Genomic DNA, 21,582 nt, shown 5'->3' with positions numbered 1-21,582 from the left:
GGTGTGTGAGCAGGAAAATGGGGAAAGCTATGGGATACCTGGTTGATTTATTGGGGTGCATGGATAGCTAAGAGCAGGGACTCAGCAGGGCTGCAGACTTCTCTCCTACCTCATGCTGCTGCTGTCAGTCTCTCTCTGTGTTTCACTTTCAACTCCTCCTCCTGCAGTGCTCCACGGAGTCCTTGGTGCTCTCACTGAGCCCGTTTGAAGCCCCTGCTCACTCAGTGCACACGCTGCACAGTAGTCAGGGAGGCTGGAGCTCTCACTAATAAACATTCAGAGCAGGCTTGGGGAGGGGAGCTCATGGGCAGGTTCCCCACCTGTTGCTGCAACCTAACTAGAAACAAATTAACAGGGGCAGAATACACATAAGTACAGCACAGGCGCCCTGGAAACTCCCTGGTTATTGGTGTGCAGCTGTCTCTATTCCTCCCTGCCCCTCTCTGTGAGCCTGTGTCCCTGCTCCCTGACTGCAATAGACACTCTCCCTCCCCTCTCTCTCCCCTCTCTCTGCCCCCCCCCCTCTGCCTGCCCCCTGCTCCCCCTCCCCCCCCCTACTCACTCTCCCCTCCCCCCCTACTCACTCTCCCCTCCCCCTACTCACTCTCCCCCCCTATTCACTCTCCCCTCCCCCCCTTTATTCACTCCCCCCCTACTCACTCTCCCCTCCCCCTTCTCTCTCTCTCCCTCTCCCCTATCACTCTCCCCTCCCCCTTCTCTCTCCCTCTCTCTCTCTCTTTCCTCTCTCTCTTCCCCCCCCCCCCCCCTCCTCTCTCTCTCTCTCTCTCTCTCTCTCTTCCTCTCTCTGTCCATCCCCATCTCATGCTCTCTCTCACACACAAGTATAGGAAGCAAGAGAGGCAGAAGAATGATCTTTGGAATGTTTAGTGCCACAAGAAGAAAGATATATGCTGGGCTCTGGACCTCTTGTCAAGTAACAGTTAAAATAAAATTAATAATATATTTTTTACTGTGTATGCGGTCTTATACAAAAAGGATTGCACTGGGACGGTGAGAGGTTGTCAGAGAAGATAGAATGCAGCCTAATCAAATCACATTTAACAAATTGACCCTTTTAAGATATTTTGTGTCCCTTTGGTTGGAATCAGCATGTTATCCCACCGCACAGGATTCCGACGCTCAAAATTTCAACAAAGGGATCCAAAAGATTAGAACACCGACAGGGGTGAGAAGGGGGTGTTCTTCCCTCTCCCCACCCCCCTAACCCTCTCTACAGCCTAACCCTAACCTCCCCCTTAGTGCCTAACCACCCCCCAGAGGTACATAAACCTAACCTGACATCTCGACTTTTACAATGCGGACAGAGGAGTAATTAATTTACCCGTACCCTAACCCATCTGAGGTGGCGGCTAGGGTAGGGCTAAGTTAGTGGGGGTGGCAGCTAGGGCTAAGAGTCTGAGGGGTGGCATCTATAGATACCCCTCTTCTAGTCCGTAACCCCCCCCCCCCCCCCCAGGCCCTAACCATCCTCCCAATACTTACCTTTGGGATGTCAGCAGTCAATGTTTCTGGCGCCGGGATTCTGAGTGATGATCCAGACCGGTGGGATGCTGACCACATCACATCAGACACATAGCTGCTTTCACTGGGTTCATGTTCAGAGACACTGCATCTGCCATAGGTGGACACTATGGTGTGCTGCTGGTGGACTGTCTAGAACCACCAGGCGAGGTGACAGCATGCAAGGGCTCAGAAAGTGGGCATCTCAGGGCTTGAACAATGAGGCAAACACTAGTACACAAAGAGAATGCTGAAACTTATATACATAGTATCACTCCTTCAATTCCAGCAACAGGTGGCAGAGGGAATGTAGCAACGTCCACCTTTGTATCAAGCACAGAGTGTTACTGAGCATGTCACAACTATTTCCGGATAAAGCACAGTTTGTCTGATGTGAATTAGACCCTCCCTCTGCCAGCATGCTGCACTTAGTACTTTAGTTATCATCTGCCACTGCTGGACACACCCCTTAGTGGTGAGAAACATGCCAATAGGTAGACTTAGACACACCCTTTGGGCGGAGCTTGGCACACCTTCTTAGCGGCTTGACGCACTCTACTACTGACTAAAATCTCCCTGAAACTAGTTTTCAAAAGTAGGCAAGTATGCCCTATGGGCCAGTCACAACCTGCCCTGAGCCTTGTGGCAGAGTGAAGTTTGAAGACCCTTGCCCTCTAAGTGGCCTTTTTATTCAAGGGATCCCTGTAGCTTCAGGGAATGGGGACCTGAAGATTCCCTTTTCCCCTCAATAGAGCCTTTTAGCTCCTGAGGGGATAGGGAGAAATGGAGACCTTCTCATTTTGGAGAGGGTGCAAAGTCTTAAGCCCCCAGCATGGTGTTTGAAGTTTGAACTGCACTGGGGGAAGTGAAGCATACACCTCGGGCTTCAAAAAACAAAACAAAGTTTGGTTACATTCTGGCATGTGAATCTACAATATAGGGGGTTATATTTCCCATGTGGTGCTATGTGATGCTATTTAGAGATATATTGGCTGTGATGACATGTTGACTATATATGTACATACAGTATAAGGTAATGTGAAGGCATATGAAGGGTTATATCATTATAAAAGATGTCCGTGTTGTGATAACAATCATGCCAAAAATGTATCTCTGTTCTGGAAGGAACTTTGGGGGTTATTTCGAGTTGATCGCTCGCTAGCAGTTTTTAGCAGTCGTGCAAACGCTAAGCCGCCACCCTCTGGGAGTGTTAGCTTAGCAGAAGCGCGAATGAAAGGATCGCAGAGTGGCTACAAGAAAAAATTGTGCAGTTTTAGACTAGCTCCAGACCTACTCAGCGCTTGCGATCACTTCAGACCGTTCAGTTCCGGATTTGACATCACAAACAGACCCTGCGTTCGCCCGGCCACTCCTGCATTTTTCCTGGCACGCCTGCATTTTTTCGAGCACTCCCTGAAAACGGTCAGTTGACACCCAGAAACGCCCACTTCATGTCAATCACTCTGCGGCTGCCACTGCGACTGAAAAGCTTTGCTAGACCTTGTGTAAAAATACATTGGCCGTTGTGAAAGTACGTCGCGCATGCGCAGAAGTGCCGGATTTGTACTTAATCGCAGCACAGCAAACATTTTCAGCTAGCGATCAACTCGGAATGACCCCCTTTGTACGTGCCATGCATGGTTACCAAACCATGCATGGCACGTACAGATTTATAGCAACGACATGCTACTACATTTTCACTGCATAACAAAATGAAATTGGCAGGTGTGACTTTTAATCCCAAAATGTCTTCTTACACACGTCTAACTATAAAACAAGAGAATGCAGTTTATTTGAGTCTTTAGGCTTTTGATATTCTGCACATGTCCACTGTTCTTATCTCCACTATATGTAACATAAGTGCAGTGGTCAGTGATCGTAATAAATTAGAGGAAAAGTCCAGCAACCATCATAACAAGCTTGCAAATAATATATTCCTTTTTTTTCTTACATTGATTGATTACAGAAAGAACCACACAAGCTGAGGGAAAGCATGTGAAGGTTGCAGTTCACAATACGTGGTATGAAAAAATAACTACTGTAACATTCTATAATTTTCTAAAACCACAGTCAAGTATTGTTACCAAATATAGGATTTGATGTGCGAAAGATATCTGTACAATGTCTCATTGCTGCCATCTAGTGGCAAGCTTGAAACAAATACGTTTATAGTGTCAAAAAATATAAAACTGGTCTGTGTCAGGTGCGTACACACGCACCGATGCAGGCTAATGGCTGATACTGACTACAGTGTGCCCGGAGGTATGTAGTTAGTATCGGCCCCGCCTGCACACACTATATTTTCTTGTGATGCAATGCCGATGCACGGTCCCGCAGGATCGGCATTGCAAGTGCATATACATGGGGGGGGGGGGGGGGGGGGGTAATTCAGAGTTGATCGCAGCAGCAAATTTGTTAGCAGCTGGGCAAAACCATGGCCCTCATTCCGAGTCGTTCGCTCTGTATTTTTCATCGCATCGCAATGAAAATCCGCTTTGTACGCATGCGCAATATTCGCACTGCGACTGCGCCAAGTAATTTAACAATGAAGATAGTATTTTTACTCACGGCTTTTTCATCGCTCCGGCGATCGTAATGTGATTGACAGGAAATGGGTGTTACTGGGCGGAAACACGGCGTTTTATGGGTGTGTGGATGAAAACGCTACCGTTTCCGGAAAAAACGCAGGAGTGGCTGGAGAAACGGGGGAGTGTCTGAGCGAACGCTGGGTGTGTTTGTGACGTCAAACCAGGAACGACAAGCACTTAACTGATCGCACAGGCAGAGTAAGGTTGAAGTTACTCAGAAACTGCTAAGTAGTTAGTAATCGCAATATTGCGAATACATCGGTCGCAATTTTAAGAAGCTAAGATACACTCCCAGTAGGCGGCGGCTTAGCGTGTGTAACTCTGCTAAATTCGCCTTGCGACCGATCAACTCGGAATGAGGGCCCATGTGCACTGCAGGTGTGGCAGATATAACATGTGCAGAGAGAGTTAGATTTGGGTGGGTTATTTTGTTTATGTGCAGGGTAAATACAGGCTGCTTTATTTTTACACTGCAATTTAAATTTCAGTTTGAACACACCACACCCAAATCTAACTCTCTCTGCACATGTTATATCTGCCCCCCCCCCCTGCAGTGCACATGGTTTTGCCCAACTGCTAACATATTTGCTGCTGCGATCAACTCTGAATAACTCCCATAGGTGCGATATGCACTATGTTTCCGTGCGATATGAACTATATAGTCCATATCACACAGAAAATCGCACCGTGTGTATGCAGCTTTTAAGAGACTATTTATTGTTTATTGGGCTATCCCCTGATAAATAACAATCCACTTAGCAATGTTTAGCTCCGATTTGTCCCAGTGAAGCACTTTCAGCTTTGTTCCCAAGTGTAAAATCTTTCAATTAAAACTTTTCTTCCTAGATACCCGTAGCTGCTAGGGAGTGATCAGAAGATTGCGCTCCAGCGACACTGTAGTCACAAAAGCTGCAATTGCTGAAGCCACCTGAGATATGTCATTAGCTAACGGGTCATACCTGACTACTTTTATAGATTCCTTTCCGGGTGAATCCCATGTGGGGACAGCTGTGTGGAAGGTGTGGGGGTGTTGCACTGTGATATCATCATTGTGGCTATAACAATTACTGCAGCAATCTCAGAATTGACAGATGAGGGTGGGATCACAAATTTATGCAAACCATGCTACCAAGCCCCCAGAATGCCTAGAAAACAATCGTTCATCTGTTTAACGATCTTTCACCATTGACTTTGCGTCCACCTCTAAATTAAGCACTTTGTAGCTGAAGGTCAAAATAACTTTATTTATTCATTTATAATTTCAATTAAAAAGTCCCAGGGGAGCTTTATGTGTCTCTCTTTATATATACATCTAATACAAATGGATTCACAGGCCTGAGACTGAGTCAAATACAATCAGCACACAATGACGATGTTGATTGAAGTGTTTATTGACAAAAATGTCTTCCAACTTCTACAGTGCATGCGTTACATAGAGTGTACGCGTAAATATACTGGGTCAGACGGTATCGGAAAATGGAAGAAAAGTGGTGGGTGGTCCCAGGCAGAGACTAGGGAGGAAGCTAATAGAGCACACAAAAATGGTCCGTTCAGTGGGCGTGCTATGGGAGTGTTGCAGGTGTGTCAATGCACGTGGCTGCATTTCCAGGCACATAGTCATAAGCATAGGAGGCCATGGTCAGATGGAGAACCAGCCCTTGCCATAGGGCTGCTGCAAACTTTGATGGTGCAACTGATGGTGGTGTATAAGGACGCACCGATAAGTATTACTGCATTCATAGGTGCTAAAAGTGGGCGTCTCAGTCCTTTCACATTCGGGCGAATGGATATACACAAAGGAAGGATTTCATGCACAACGTCGCAGATGAGAACCCACCAATAGATGCTGCGGTGTGCAGCTCAGAATCAGCCCCACAATCTGGTTTTAGTACAAGCACAGTTATCAGACACATCAAATAGGGATCATAGAACCCTTTGAAGAACTGGCACAGTGCCCACAGCACTGAGACTGATGCTGGATGAGTCATGGATGCAAGCCAAAATTCCACATTGCTTTCATGGCTTGTATGCTCTGTTCGTGTACATAATAGGGATCAATAATCCCAATATCTAGTGCGTCTCATGCTGTGTTCCCCCAGGGATGTATGCAGCTTAGGTGGAATGTACAGTACCACCAGTGCATAGAAAGATTAAGCAGAAAGACGTGAATCTGACCTCACACTGTGGTGAGAAAATGTTTTTGCAATGCTAATTTTAGATGTTTTTCTTTTCTGGACAGATAAGGCTTTATTTTGATTTAATACTGGAAAAAAGTTTTATGTGTTTTTCAAATATAGCAAGTGCAAGCCTACCAACTCACCCCTACTGTGCATCTGTTTTACAAGGCTATAGAGATATGTACACTATGGTAAAGGGATTTCAAATGCTTTTTGTATATAGAAAACCAGAAGTTACGCATATAGATGTTGAGCATGCATTTTTGCTGATTATTTGCATTGTGTAAGCCATACCTCCCAATGGTCCCGATTCCAGGGGATCTGTCTCATCTTACAGCATTCTGGATGTCTCTCCTTAGTCTGTTTTTTAATAGATGCCATTAGTCGTTTGTATTAGGGCAGATTCACACAGGTAATAGTTGGATTGGGTTAAAAATGGAACAGTCCAGACCCCGCACCACTGGACAGGACCAGCTTCCTGCAGCAAACTCTGCCATTCCGGAGCTTGTAGTGCTTGTCCCCATCCAGGCGGGTGTCTGTGACAGCTGGAGGGAGAGATTTCAGCTTCCCTGTCCCCCAGTGACAGCTGCCATAGATACCCATCTGGATGGGACACTACCTGAATGGGGCCTGGACGGGGACGAGCACTACAAGCTCCAGAATGGCAGAGTTTTCTGTATGGAGCCGGTCTGGTCCAATGTTCCGGGGTCCAGATCATTCTGGTTTTTACCCAATCCCGGTAATTGTTTTGTGTCCAAGTATGCTCAGTTCAAAATGTGGTCATCTCAGCTTGAACAACTGTGAAAAAAGAGTTCAGTCATCTGCATAGTGCTTAGCACTCCCTTGCACCCCTTTAATAAAATAATACCCTGTGCCTCCATTAGTAAAAAGAAAATCTATATAATAATCTACTAAAACCATATCTTGCTGGGAACGGGTAACTATGCAGTTGCAGGAGGAGGTGGGACAGAGTGGGGGTGTGGAGCAGGACAGAGCAGCAGACAGAGAGGAGGATGCAGCAGGATAAATTGGTCTTTGCATCAGCACCTCTTTCGGCACTGCCACACCGTACCCTGCTTACTCAAGTGTATTCTCCTCCCACCTGCCCCTTCCTGTAACTTAAAGGACCCCGCCGGTCATTGGAGTACTATGCAGTTGTCTATGCCCCATCCGCTCCATGGTAGGGGGCAAAGATCTGAAGTAGTGGATCTCTATGTCACACCAGAGGATAATATGCGAATGATGGGTTCCATGAGGTATAGGGTCCTAGGTGGCTGCCTATGCCTTGGGCCATCCCTGGAGACCAGCATTCAGTTTCCATAGATTGCTAATAAAAAGCATCCAGCCATAGCCTACTCATAACAGCATCCAAACTTAAATGGCCATCCCAAACCTTCCCTTCCCTCTGTTCTTCTCTTCTCTTGGTTTGAATTGGACACAAAAATAGCTGAGATAATAATGATTCTAGGGAAGTAGACTCAGCCTGGTGTATAACAAGAATATGGTCTCCATTTGCTTTCTTCATTAAAATGGCCACCCACACTATTATGTATGGTAAGTTTACAACACCTGATATATTACCGGACCAGCAAGTAAAATTACTCGCTTAGTGCCTAAACCATTCATAAAGTGTTCCACACAGAGGGAGGCAATCAATTTGTTGGCTGCCAGAATCTCGGCAATCAGTATACCAACGCCAGAATTCCGACAACCGACAATGCCGACAGACGGAATACCAGTGGACAGGGGCTATTCCCACTTGTGGGTGTCCACAAGACCCATGGAGTGGGAATAGATCCTGTGGTGAGCGCAGCGTATGGGATTCTCGCAGACGGGATGCCACTGTCGGGATAGCGACAGCCGGCATTCCCTCCAACGAGAATACATATGTATTCCCATACAGAGAGCTGGCTGCTGACTCTGAGGAGCAGTCAATCGGCTGCTGCTTCTCAATGTCAGTATTACACTTGGGGATCTGCACTTCGCAAAGATATCATTACCAAATGCCACATTATCAGTCTGGTGCACAGGTAAGAAGCAGGGGAGAGGGGGCATAATGCCCAAGAAACTGCTTAGGTAAGAAGCAACTTCAGCAGTGCATAATGCCTGAGGAGGGTCAACCTATCAAATTGGTAATGGCATCACCTGTGGCACGTCCAAGGCCTGTGCTGTCTATGCCTACCTTACAGTCAGGAGCAGTTTTAGGTGCGGGCAAGCAAGGCGGTCTTCCAGGGTACTGCGCTGCAACCAACAGGCACCACCCACCCCGCATACCGGCTGTAGCAGGTGCCGTGGGCTGCATGGGCGCCCGCTGCAGCCGACACCAAGGAGGGAGGGAGATTCTAGAGGTACTACTTGACCTCTATCATCTGGAGGACAGTAGGGAAACAGATGCTAGAGGTCAAGTAGGATCTCTAGCATCTGCAATCTCCGGGAATGCTGTTGGTGTGAGAAGATGCAGAAATGCATCTTCTCCTGTAAACCCCTGACAACACGCATGAATTCCCTGGAAAGAGCATTAAATTCCAGGCAATGAGCAGGAAACTCCTCGCAATGAGCATAGAACCTAGAGCATGAAGCCTCTGAAAACAAGCATGAAACCATTGGCAATGAGCATGAGACCCCTGGCAATGAGCAGGAAACCCCTGGCAATGAGCATAAAACCCCTGGCAATGAGCATGGAACCCAGAGCAGGAAACCCTTGGCAACAAACATGAGACCCCTGGCAACGAGCATTAGACCCCTGGCAATGAGCAAGTAATTTAAAAGTAATTAGAAGCCTTACTGTGGGGCATCATTTGTAAGGGATGTTATTATGTATGGAGCATAAAATGGTGTCAGGGGCATAACTGTATGTGGCATAATGTGAAATGCGCATTACGGTGTTTGGCATAACATGTAGTTGGCATTATGGAGTGTGGTATAAGTCGTAATAGGCAATTTGGTGTGTGGCATAATGGGTACTAGGCATTACAGTGTGTGGCATAACATGTAATGGGCATTATGGTGTGTGGCATAACATGTAATGGGCGTTACGGTGTGTGGCATAATGTGTAATGGCATTATGGTGTGTGGCATAATATGTTATGGGCATTATAATGTGTGGCATAACGTGTATTGGCATTACGGTGTGTGGCATAGGTTGTAATAGGCGTTATGATGTATGGCATAACGTGTAATTGGAATTATGGTGTGTGGCCTAAATTGTAATGGGCATTATGGTGTGTGGCATAATGTGTAATGGGCATTACGGTGTGTGGCATAACATGTAATGGGCGTTACGGTGTGTGGCATAATGTGTAATGGCATTATGGTGTGTGGCATAATATGTTATGGGCATTATAATGTGTGGCATAACGTGTATTGGCATTACGGTGTGTGGCATAAATTGTAATAGGCGTTATGGTGTATGGCATAACGTGTAATTGGAATTATGGTGTGTGGCCTAAATTGTAATGGGCATTATGGTGTGTGGCATAATGTGTAATGGGCATTATGGTGTGGCATAACGTGTAATGGGCATTACGGTGTGTGGCATAACGTGTAATGGGCATTACGATGTGTGGCATAATGTGTAATGGCATTACAGTGTGTAACATAATATGTAATGGGCATTATGGTGTTTGGCATAACATGTATTGGCATTACGGTGTGTGGCTGTTATGATTACACTCAGTTCTGTGCCTTGTGACACTCATGCAATGACCTACTGCCCAGTAGTTTTTTAGCCTCCTGCAATGCTAGGCTTCTCCTATAGCAGCCGCCTTTCCAGGGTGAATTAGGTCCACCCAGTACTCAGATGCCCCCAGGTCTTATGTATGGACAAGACGACTATCTGCACGTCCACAAGTCACTGCCAGACTAGTTGCCCAGCAACCAGGAGTGATGCCTGCGTCTCGGTTGCTAGGCGCTCAGCGGCTCCCAGTCCCTCCTGTGGTAGCATTGCTAAGTGCAGGGCAGAACCCGGAAGCGCCGGCTGATGGAGGAAGTGCAGCGTCCCGGTCACTTGGCAATGGCCTGGACCTGCCTCCTCCACAAGCCACACCATGGCTGATAACAGTACCCCGTCCCCCCTGAAGAGGGATTAAGGAACACCTAGAACCTGGTTTCCGGGGAATATTTCTTAGAGAAATCTTTTTTTCGTTCAGGAGCATGGATGAACCTCCCAGGCACCCAAGATCTCTCCTCAGGACCGTAGCCTTTCCAATTAACTAAATAATGTACATGACTCTGCACCAACTTAGAGTCCAGGATTCTCTCAACAACAAACTCTTGACGTCCCCGAATCATGACTGAAGAAGGTCTCCTGAAACCTCTTACTATACATTTTTTAGTAACAAATGCCGGTTTAAACAGAGAACAATGGAAGGTATTATTGATCCTCAAAGATTTTGGTAATTGAAGGTGGAAAGCAACAGGATTGATTTTCTGGATGATTTAAAATGGTCCAATGTAACGGAGACCCAATTTCTGGTGGAGCTTGATATTTCGGGCAGATAACCACACCATGTCTCCTACTTTGAAAGAACAAGGTTTCCGTAATCTGTCAGCAAATCTCTTAGACTGGGCTGTCGCATCCTCCAAGGCTTGATGTACTTCCCACCAAATCCTCCTGAGGTGAGACATGGGAGAAAAAAGTAGAACTAGACTGTGATCAAGTGAAAGTTTTAAATTTATGATGAATACCGGAAACACAAATGAAAGGAGACATGGAAGTTGAAGAATGTTCAAAATTATTAAATTCTGCAAAGTGTAGGTTGTCAACCCAATCATCCTGGTATTTAGAGATATAACATCGTAGATATTTCTCCAATGATTGATTAACCCGTTCTGTCTGCCCATTGTACTGTGGATGATACCCTGACGAGAGACTGATATTGATCCCCAGTTCCACACAAAAAGACCTCCAGAAACGGGGTACGAATTGAAAGCCACTATCTGAGACAATGTCTTGTGGTAGGCCATGACTACATAATATGTGTTGAATGAACAATGAAACAAGATCCTTAGCATTATGCAGTTTAGACAGGGGAATGAAATGAGCCATTTTACTGAAACGGTCAACTACTACCCAGATGACCGAGCATTTGGAAGATTTTGGCAGGTCCACAATAAAATCCATTGACAAATGGGTCCATGGCTTGGAGGGTAAAGACAGAAGAAGTAATTGTCCAAAAGGAAGAGCACGGGGAGACTTGTTTTTGGCACAAACATGACAGGCCATCACAAACTCCTGAACGTCTGTCTTGATAGTTGGCCACCATACTGAGTGAGAGAGAAGGTGTAAAGTCTTATTAACCCCTGGATGTCCTGAGGTCTTTTTGAAATGGAACTCTGTAAACATGGTTGCTCTGAGTTTCTCTGGAACGAACAGGAGTCCTGAAGGAGTCTCAGATGGGGCCTGCGTCTGTGGTGACTGGACTTGAGAGGCAAGATTCTTGGTTAGACCAGCAAGAATACTTCCTTGGGTAGGAATCGGTTCCAGATGCTTAGATACTTCATAGCTAGACTGAAAACTCCGGGATAAAGTGTCAGCTTTAATGTTTTTGGAGCCGGGCCTATAGGTAATTACGAAATTGAACCTAGCAAAGAACAATGCACATCTGGCTTGTAAGAGTTAAATCTTTTAGCAGATTCAAGATAGACTAGATTTTTGTGGTCTGTGAATATGGTTACTGTATGCCTTGCTCCCTCCAGCCAGTGCCTCCATTCCTCCAAAGCACATTTGACTGCTAAGAGCTCTTGATTTCCTACATCATAGTTGACATCAGCAGGGGAAAATTTCCAAGAAAAAAAGGCACAGGGGTGGAGCTTATGACTGTCTGGATCCTGTTGTGAAAGAATAGCTCCAACAACTACTTCAGAGGCATCCACAATGAAAGGCAGATCTGGATCGGGATGCCAGAGAACAGGAGCAGAGATAAATGCTTTTTTAATGTCCTCAAAAGCCTTTACCGCCTGTAGTGACCAATGAGCAGGATACGCACCTTTCTTGGTTAGACTCACAATTGGGACTACAATTGAAGAAAATGAATCAATAAATCTTCTGTAGTAGTTTGCAAAACTGAGGAAACACTGTGTAGCTTTTAGATTAGAGGGACGAACCCATTCCAAAATTGCCTGAAGTTTCTTAGGGTCCATAGAAAACTTCTTGGAGGTGATGATGTGTCCTAAAAAGGCCACCTTCTCAACCTCATATTCACATCTTTCCAATTTTGCATAGAGATGATTTTCCCTGAGCTTGGTGAGGACCGCTTTTACATGAGCTCGGTGTTCTTTGAGTGAGGCGCAGTAGATCAACCACAAATCTTCCAAAGAATTCTCGAAGAATGTAATTTACAAGATCCTGGAAGATGGCAGGCGCGTTGGAGAGTCCAAAAGTCATTACCACATACTCGTAGTGGCCTGAGTAGGTATAGAATGCAGTTTTCCTCTCGTCCCCCTGCAGGATCCAAATGAGATTGTATGCTCCTCGCAAATCATTCTAATGGTGCCCATACACTTGTGCGATTGAGCGCGATGCAATATCATGCTTCGATTTCCCTTCAAGCTCCCCATGCAAAAAAATCACATCGAAAGTGTTTTTTTGTGTGCATTCGATGCGCAAAAAATCATGCGATTTATTGCATACTCCTTGTGACCAGGTTGGAGGGGAGTTTCCAGGAAGTGAGCTAAATACCTCACAGATCACACATCGCAGTGCAATAAATTGAATGTGGTAAAAACAGCATGCGATTGCACGTGCGATCTGATAAATATTAAGTGCAGCACATAATATCTTGAGATGCGAGATTCGACCAGCATGTCCGCGCATCGCGGGACACATTCGATGTGCATACAATCCTGCGATTTATCACACCGATGCAGTTGAAATCGAAGGATTGTACCAGATATCTCATAAGTGTACAGGCACCATTAGAGAAAACTGTAGCATTTCTGAGCTGATCAAATAAGATGGAGATCGGAGGCAATGGGTATGAATTTTTGTTTGTAATTTTATTCAGTCCCCTGTAATTGATGCATGGCCGTAATGAGCTGTCCTTTTTCCCGACAAAGAAAAACCTGGCTCCGAGCAGTAACTTAGAAGGCCTGATAAAGCCTTTTTTTTAAAGCTCTCTGGGATGTATTCCTCCATAGTTTTCATCTTGGGCAAAGACAGAGCGTAGAAGTGGCCTTTAGGGAGTCTAGCTCCAGGTATAAGATTGATTGCACAATCATTAGGATGGTGATGAGACAAAGATTCAGCTTACTGCTTGGAAATAACATCCATGAAAGACATGTACTGGGTTGGCAACCCTTCAGGGACAGGAAGTGCTGAGCAGACCGTCATGGTCAGGTATTTGGCTGCACATTCCGTGCCCCAGGAAACAAGAACTCCTGTACTCCAGTTGAATACTGGGTTATGAGCTTTTAGCCAGGGCAGACCCAGGACAACTGGAGATAAGGGACAATATACAAGGAAAAAAGACAACGCTTCACAATGGAATATTCCAACAAAAAACTTGAGGTCTGGAGTCCGGGTGCTCACCCGACCGTTTTGAGGAGGACTGCGAGCTAATCCACAGATGGAAATTGGTGGGCAAAGGGTCTCCATAGGAATTCCTCGGGCACGAGCAAATTCCAAATCCATAAAGCTTCCAGCAGCCCCGGAGTCAACAAAAGCAGTTATTTCACTTGGACCAGAAGGGGTAGTTAACCTAATAGGTAATAAAAAATAATTATTCAGGGAGATGGAACAGAGACCCGAAAAAACTCTCCCTGAATTTCTCGGGTCTACTTGTTTTCCGCCTTCTGTGGACAAGTGTTCGCCAGAAGCCCCTTGGTCCCGCAATAAAGACACAGTCCTAGACTGCGATGTCTCGCCTTCTCTTGAGGCGTCAAGCGTAAAGCCCTGATTTTCATGGGTTCCTCAGTATTCTCTGCAACCTCTGGCACCGTTAAATGAGATGTTGTTATGCACACCAGTGCCTGCAGGAAAGTACTGGTGTCAGAACGGTTATGCACTCCAGTGTCTGCAGGAATGTACTGGTGTTTGAACTGTTATGCAAAACAAATGGACTCACAGACAAACTGGGGAATATGACATAACGTACACAGAAGGTGATAGGGTAACAAAATACACACAAAGTGAACAGAGAAGCCCAGAGGCTAAGGAACTGGGTATCTCCCTTGTATTATAACTGCTCAGATGGAAAAAAGCAAGATGTTGTGTTTTAATACGTAGAGAACCCGAAATGCTGTTGCTAAGGGCAACAGCAAAACCCTAAAGGGTTACCAACGGGTGTGGCAGTAAACTCCTTGGTCAGAGATGGAATGATAGACACAAGGAGAGTCCCCACAATCCTAATTCTCACTTGCAGTGCACAGGTTTTAGCTTACTGCCACTAAACTGGCCCCTGACACCTAGCACAGTGAGACAGGATTAGACAGGCAAGTCTTAGAATACAGCCGCAAACTTGCTAAGTTCACAGAGTAGTAACAGAACCCCAGCAAGCTAAACGACTGACTCCAGTCTTACTGCTAGGTCTGGATTGGCAGAATGTAATACCAAATCCCCAGGCCTATTTGCAGTAAGCAACAAACAAATACAAAGCTACACAGTACTGGCTAACTTTCATGAACTGACTAACCAACAAAGATTCAGCAGCATCTGCTTACCCTGAAAAGAGGCCTTATAAAGCAGGTGCTGTCCACGCCCCACTCAGACCTCACAGACTGTGAGCACAAAAACCAGCACCGGATCCCCTGCAGTGCACAGAGCCTATAATCCACTGCACAGCAAAAGACCCGAACCGGAGTATCAGCTGCGCTCAGGTTACTCCACTAGCACTTGTCTCCCGGTTGCCATGACGACGTGGCAGCACAGGGCAGGAGACCCTAACAGTACCCCCCCTCTGACGAGGGGTCAAAGAACCCCTACCACCGGGTTTATCGGGGAACTGCGAGAAGAAAGAGCGTATCAGTCTGGGGGCATGAAGATCACAACTGCGCACCCACGACCGCTCCTCCGGGCCATACCCCTTCCAGTGCACCAAAAATGACAGCCGACCCCGAACCACCTTGGAGTCAAGAATCCTTTCAACAACAAACTCCCTCTGGCCACGTATCAGAAGAGGGGAAGGTCTTCCACTGGAAGAAGGATTACTAATCGCCCGTTTTAAAAGGGAACAATGAAATGTTTTATTGATACCCAAAGAACGGGGCAGATCTAACTGAAATGCCACCGGATTGATAACCCTGCTGATCTTATAAGGGCCGATGAACCGGGGCCCTAACTTATGAGATGGCTGTCTCAACTTCAAATTCTTGGTAGACAACCAGACGAAGTCTCCTAATTTGAAGCTGCAGGGTCTTTTCCGCTTATCAAAAACCCTTTTGGTCACTAATGACACAGACACAAGGGCTTTCTTCACTTTCCGCCAAATACCTCTAAGGACCGAAACCACAGAGGAACCACCAGGCGTGGAGTCCAGGGGGTCAAAAGAATTGGCCTTAGGATGATGCCCATACACACAAAGGAAGGGAGAGATCCCTGTAGCAGAGTGAGCCGCGTTGTTATAGGCAAACTCCGCCATGGACAGATGAGCAACCCAGTCAGTCTGACACTTGGAGACATAACACCTGAGGAACTGCTCCAAGGACTGGTTCACCCTTTCAGTCTGCCCATTAGACTGCGGATGGTAGCCTGACGACAAGCTGACAGAAATCTGGAGATCGGAACAAAATGCCCTCCAGAATTTGGCCACAAACTGGGATCCGCGGTCAGAGACCACATCAAGTGGCAACCCGTGGAGACGCACAACATGCAGCATAAATAATTCAGACAGGCGTCTGGCTGATGGCAGCCCAACCAGTGGAACGAAGTGCGCCATCTTCGAAAACCTGTCAACGACAACCCAGATGGCTGTCATCCCCGAGGATTTGGGCAAGTCCACCACAAAATCCATTGAAATGTGGGTCCATGGCTTAGATGGGATAGAGAGTGGATGTAATGGGCCAACAGGAACCCCTCTAGGAGTCTTATTTCGGGCACAGATGTCACATGCCCGAACCCACTGATCCACATCCTTAGCCACCGAGGGCCACCACACCGCCCTAGATAGCAACTCCCGAGTTCTGGCAATACCCGGGTGACCTGCCGACTTCTTGGCATGGAATTCCAGGAACACTCGCTGTCTTAACCTAGGAGGCACAAACAAAAGACCTACCGGAAGGTCTGGAGGAGCCTGCTCCTGTGCTCTAAGGACTAATGATAAGAGGTCCTGGGTAATGCCCACTTTAATACATGATGGGGAAACAATGGGCAACGGCTCCTCGGTGGTCTCCTGGATTGGAGCAAAACTCTGCGAGAGCGCATCAGCCTTGATGTTTTTTGACCCAGGGCGATATGTTATCAAAAAATTAAAGCGAGCAAAAAACAAAGCCCATCGTGCCTGCCTGGCATTGAGACGCTTCGCTGACTCTAAATATGCCAGATTCTTATGGTCAGTGAGAATTGAGACCACAAACTTAGCCCCCTCAAGCCAGTGTCTCCACTCCTCGAGTGCATCCTTAATAGCCAACAATTCCCGGTTACCCACGTCATAATTCATCTCGGCAGGCGAAAATTTACGGGAAAAGTAAGCACAGGGATGAAGGCGATTATCAGACACTCCCATCTGAGAAAGCACTGCCCCAATACCCATCTCAGAGGCATCCACCTCCACCACAAAAGGACGCTCTGGATCTGGGTGTCGCAGCACCTTGGCCGAAACAAATGCCCTTTTGAGACGGGCAAAAGCCGCTTTAGCCTCACAAGACCAGTGCGCAACATCCGCCCCTTTCTTAGTGAGTGCCACCAAGGGCGCCACTATAGACGAAAATCCAGCGATAAATCGTCTATAAAAATTCGCAAAGCCCAGGAAACGCTGAAGCGCCTTCAAACTAGTGGGCTGCACCCAATCCAGGACTGCCTGTACCTTGGAACCCTCCATTTGGAAACCTTCTGGGGAGATAATATATCCTAGAAATGCAATTTGCTGAACTTCAAATTCGCACTTCTCCAGCTTCGCCCCAAGCCGGTGGTCTCTGAGTTTCTGGAGGACTAAGCGTACATGCTTCCGATGTTCCTCCAGGGAATGGGAGAAGATTAGGATGTCATCTAAGTATACAACTAAGAATCTATCCAAATATTCCCTGAGCACATCATTCATGAAATCCTGGAAGACTGCCGGGGCATTACAGAGCCCAAAAGGCATCACCAAATATTCATAATGCCCTGAGTGGGTATTAAAGGCAGTCTTCCATTCATCCCCCTCTCTTATTCGGATTAGATTGTACGCACCGCGTAGGTCAATCTTAGAAAAAATGGTGGCAGTACGAAGCTGGTCAAACAAGACCGAAATGAGAGGCAGTGGGTATGAGTTTTTAATCGTGATACGGTTCAATTCCCTGAAGTCGATGCAGGGTCGCAACGAACCGTCCTTTTTACCCACGAAGAAGAACCCCGACCCAACTGGAGACTGTGAAGGTCTGATAAATCCCTTAGCCAAGTTCTCCTGAATGTACTCTGCCATAGCCTGAGTCTCAGGACGTGACAGGGAGTACAACCTGCTCTTGGGAAGCTTAGCATTTGGCAACAAATCAATGGCACAGTCATAGGGGCGATGGGGAGGTAGTACCTCTGCAATTTTTTTGGAGAACACGTCCGCAAAATCTGCATAACACCCTGGCAATCCTGGCAAACTTAGCTGCGAGAGCCTGACTGGAAGGCTCAAGCAACTCCTGAAACAATCAGTACCCCAACTAAGAATCTCCCCAGAGACCCAGTCAAATTGAGGATTGTGGGCCCTTAACCAGGGTAACCCCAACACCAATGGGGCAAAAGTACAGACAGTCACATAAAAGGACAATTTTTCAAAGTGTGTGGCTCCAATAAACAAAGAAATCTGGCTAGTGCAAGAGGTAATTTTACCTTGGGATAATGGTTCCCCGTTTAACCCACAAATCTCAATTTCCGATGCCAAGGGTACTAAGGGAACAGAGTGTTTCAGGGCGAATTGGCGGTCCATAAAAACCCCGTCGGCCCCACTGTCCACAAAGGCCTCAGTCTTGACAGTTTGACCGAGGATCTTCAAGGTCACCGGAATGATAAAAGTCTTCTTGGGAAATTCTGACTTCTGGCCTGACAGGATATTTCCCATCACCCTCAGGCCCTGAAGTTTTCCGGCTTTTCTGGGCATGATACTACCACATGACCTTTATTCCCACAGTACAAACACAACCCCTGCTGTCTCCTCCGCGTCTTCTCACGCGAGGAGAGGCGGGTAGCCCCAATCTGCATAGGCTCCTCAGAAAATTCCTCAGAGTCTGAGGTTCCCTTGGGAAGGAAGGAAATCTCAGTCTCCCTTTCAAGCCTACGCTCTCTCAGCCGTCTATCCACCCGGATGGATAACTGCATGAGCTGATCCAAGCTATCAGGCAAGGGATATTGTACCAGTTGGTCCTTTATCTGGTTAGAAAGACCTCTTCGGTACTGGTGTCTCAGGGCTGGGTCATTCCACTGGGTATCATGGGCCAACCTCCGAAACTCCGTACAGTAAACCTCAACTGGCCTTCGCCCTTGCTTAAGGATCGAAATCTGAGCCTCGGCTGAGGCCGTCTTGTCAGGGTCATCATACAACATGCCCAGTGCCGTAAAAAAAGCATCAACACTTTTAAGCGACGGACAGTCAGGCTGCAACCCATATGCCCAGACCTGTGGGTCTCCTTGTAGCAAGGAAATCACTATGCCCACCCGCTGAATCTCCGACCCAGAAGACTGAGGCCTAAGCCGGAAGTATAGCTTGCAGCTCTCCTTGAAACAAAAGAACTGCGAGCGATCTCCAGAAAAACGATCCGGGAGATTTACTTTCGGCTCCTTAACCCCTGCAGGTGCTGCTGCTGCGGGAGCTCTGCCAGCAGCCTGGGAGGTGTGCATTTTAATGGACAAATCATTAAATTGTCGAGTCAGGACCTGCACCTGATCGACCACCTGTTGCAACGTATTTTGAGGGGTATGCTCTATATTCCCACAAAATTTCAACAGGAGTATTAGGCTGCTGAATATGTTATGCACACCAGTGCCTGCAGGAAAGTACTGGTGTCAGAACTGTTATGCACTCCAGTGTCTGCAGGAATGTACTGGTGTTTGAACTGTTATGCAAAACAAATGGACTCACAGACAAACTGGGGAATATGACATAACGTACACAGAAGGTGATAGGGTAACAAAATACACACAAAGTGAACAGAGAAGCCCAGAGGCTAAGGAACTGGGTATCTCCCTTGTATTATAACTGCTCAGATGGAAAAAAGCAAGATGTTGTGTTTTAATACGTAGAGAACCCGAAATGCTGTTGCTAAGGGCAACAGCAAAACCCTAAAGGGTTACCAACGGGTGTGGCAGTAAACTCCTTGGTCAGAGATGGAATGATAGACACAAGGAGAGTCCCCACAATCCTAATTCTCACTTGCAGTGCACAGGTTTTAGCTTACTGCCACTAAACTGGCCCCTGACACCTAGCATAGTGAGACAGGATTAAACAGGCAAGTCTTAGAATACAGCCGCAAACTTGCTAAGTTCACAGAGTAGTAACAGAACCCCAGCAAGCTAAACGACTGACTCCAGTCTTACTGCTAGGTCTGGATTGGCAGAATGTAATACCAAATCCCCAGGCCTATTTGCAGTAAGCAACAAACAAATACAAAGCTACACAGTACTGGCTAACTTTCATGAACTGACTAACCAACAAAGATTCAGCAGCATCTGCTTACCCTGAAAAGAGGCCTTATAAAGCAGGTGCTGTCCACGCCCCACTCAGACCTCACAGACTGTGAGCACAAAAACCAGCACCGGATCCCCTGCAGTGCACAGAGCCTATAATCCACTGCACAGCAAAAGACCCGAACCGGAGTATCAGCTGCGCTCAGGTTACTCCACTAGCACTTGTCTCCCGGTTGCCATGACGACGTGGCAGCACAGGGCAGGAGACCCTAACAGATGTAGGTATGGGAACCTCTTTCTCCATTCTCCATTCCCGGATCCGCCTATCTACTTTGATGGCTAGCTCCATACTGTAAGTGCATTCAGAGTGGCCGGGGAAGGATATTGGATGAGAAAATCCTTAATTTGGACCTGACTCCGACGTGCCGGGTCATTCCAACCACAGTTATTAGCCCATCTGCGAAATTCGGTACAATATACCTTGGCGGAATTTCTCCCTTGCTTGAGGGAACGAAGATGGGCCTTCGCGGATGCTGCCCAATCTGGGTCATTATATATGACTCCCAAGGCTTTAAAGAAGGAATCCATGGAATACAGACTGGGGTGATCTACTGAAAGGTCAAAGGCACAAGCTTGTGGGTCACCTTGCAACAGGGAAATTACGATTCCCACTCGCTGGGTCTCAGAACCTGAAGAGTAAATCCTGAGCTTGAAATACAGCTTAAAACTCTCCCGGAAGTTCACAAACTGTTTATGGTCCCCAGAGAACCTATCTGGGAGGTTTCGTTTAGGTTCCCTTTGGAGCAGGTGATGAGACAGTCTGGGTCCTCCGATTTTCCTCCATAGTGTCCACAAGAAGGGTAAGATCCTGTAGCTGCTGGATCAAACCCTGGCTCTGTCCTCCCAGAATCTGGGCCGGATTTTGTGCAGAATCCATCCAAAGACAAATGACCTACGGAGCTATGGTTTGTTGGCTGGTGATAATGTTATGATTACACTCAGTTCTGTAGGTTTATAGGCGGTGCCTTGTGATACTCACGCAATTACCCACTGCCCAGCAGTCTTTTAGCCTCCTGCAATCCTAGGCTTCTCCTATAGAAGCCGCCTTTCCAGGATGAATTAGGTCCACGCCATACACAGATGCCCCCAGGTCTTATGTATAGACAAGGCAACTATCGGAGGCTGGGCAGGGGTAAATGCAGTATGGTGAGACATTCACCAAACACAACCTTACTACTATGCTAAGGCACAGACTGAGGAATAAATAAGGCATGCTCGTGAGTGCAACAATGCACAGGTTGGAATATTAGCACAATCACTATGTACATGCAACAATGCACAGGGTGTTATGAAAAACAAGACTGTAAATACAAATGATTTGTGAATGCAACAATGCACAAGGTGGATACAATAAAAAAATGTAGGCAAGACAATGCCTGTGTGGAAATTCAACACCAAAACCTGAATACAAGGCTAGCTGGATCAGATCAGGAAATCAGTCAGACAGGGTCTCAGAATCATGAGTATTTCACAGGCTGACAGGTTCTCACAA

General features: G+C 46.8%; 2 long non-coding RNA genes across 2 annotated transcripts in view; one reads left to right on the top strand and one right to left on the bottom strand.

The window, feature by feature from the left end:
• The window catches only part of LOC134928866 (uncharacterized), a 290,670-nt gene extending 290,391 nt beyond the window's left edge, over positions 1-279 (bottom strand). The window contains exon 1 of the long non-coding RNA XR_010178081.1: positions 110-279. This is a non-coding gene — a long non-coding RNA (uncharacterized LOC134928866). The remainder of the gene's footprint in view (positions 1-109) is intronic.
• The window catches only part of LOC134928865 (uncharacterized), a 126,538-nt gene that overhangs the window by 304 nt on the left and 104,652 nt on the right, over positions 1-21,582 (top strand). The window contains exon 2 of the long non-coding RNA XR_010178079.1: positions 3,488-3,542. This is a non-coding gene — a long non-coding RNA (uncharacterized LOC134928865). The remainder of the gene's footprint in view (positions 1-3,487; positions 3,543-21,582) is intronic.

This window comes from Pseudophryne corroboree, chromosome 5, assembly GCF_028390025.1.
Source record: "Pseudophryne corroboree isolate aPseCor3 chromosome 5, aPseCor3.hap2, whole genome shotgun sequence".
NCBI lineage: Eukaryota > Metazoa > Chordata > Amphibia > Anura > Myobatrachidae > Pseudophryne > Pseudophryne corroboree.
This window is presented reverse-complemented; position numbering and strand designations above follow the sequence as displayed.